This window comes from Vespa velutina, chromosome 10 (genome assembly GCF_912470025.1).
Source record: "Vespa velutina chromosome 10, iVesVel2.1, whole genome shotgun sequence".
Taxonomy (NCBI): Eukaryota; Metazoa; Arthropoda; class Insecta; order Hymenoptera; family Vespidae; genus Vespa; species Vespa velutina.
In genome coordinates, this window is record NC_062197.1 from 4,362,684 (window position 1) to 4,363,523 (window position 840).

Consider the following 840-nt stretch of genomic DNA (forward strand, 5'->3'; position numbering starts at 1 on the left):
ATTTTATTGTATTTAAAATATTATTTTAATTTATATAATTTAAATGAATCCGTCAAAGAATCGTCTCGTGTCGTATTATACATTTACTCTATTTTTTGTTTTGCCGATTTCATCCTTTTAAATTGATTTAATAACGAGTCATAAGAAAGAAAGAAAGAAAGAAAAATAAATAAATAAATAACAATTATATCGGGGGTAAGAAAATAAAGAAAATCTTGGAAAAAAAATCGAGATCTATGCGTTTTGTTGTGTATGTATATTTTGTAATTTTAACTTTGCATAATTTATATTATGCGACGAACAATACGTGATATATAATATATATATATTTTTTTCCTTTTTTTATTACGATTATAATACACATCTAATACACATAAGTATTCACGGACGCAATTAACCTGACTGTCTGCTTCGAGTATTACGAAGTCTCATGCATATTTAAAAATTATTATTATTATTGTGTTTCTTCTTTTTTTTTTTGTGTTTTTTTTTTTTTTTTTTTTTTTTTTTTTTTATACAGAAATAGAAGACTTACTTGGCTAACAGCTGCACAATGCTACATACACATATAAGTTATTTCATCGTTACACACGACGTCATACTAAAATTTTTTATATCCCACGCTATTTACACTAAAATATTATAATATTTACAAAAGAGCGAGAGATTCTATAACTGTAATATCACCATTCTTCGTCGTCACTTATGTAACTATGGCTACGTAGGATAACGCACGATATATCTATTATAAAAATGATTCGTTCCGTATGTGTGTGTGCGTGTGTGTGTGTGTGTGTGCGCGTGTGTGTATGTTTTGTGTGTATGCGTGTATTGTGTGTG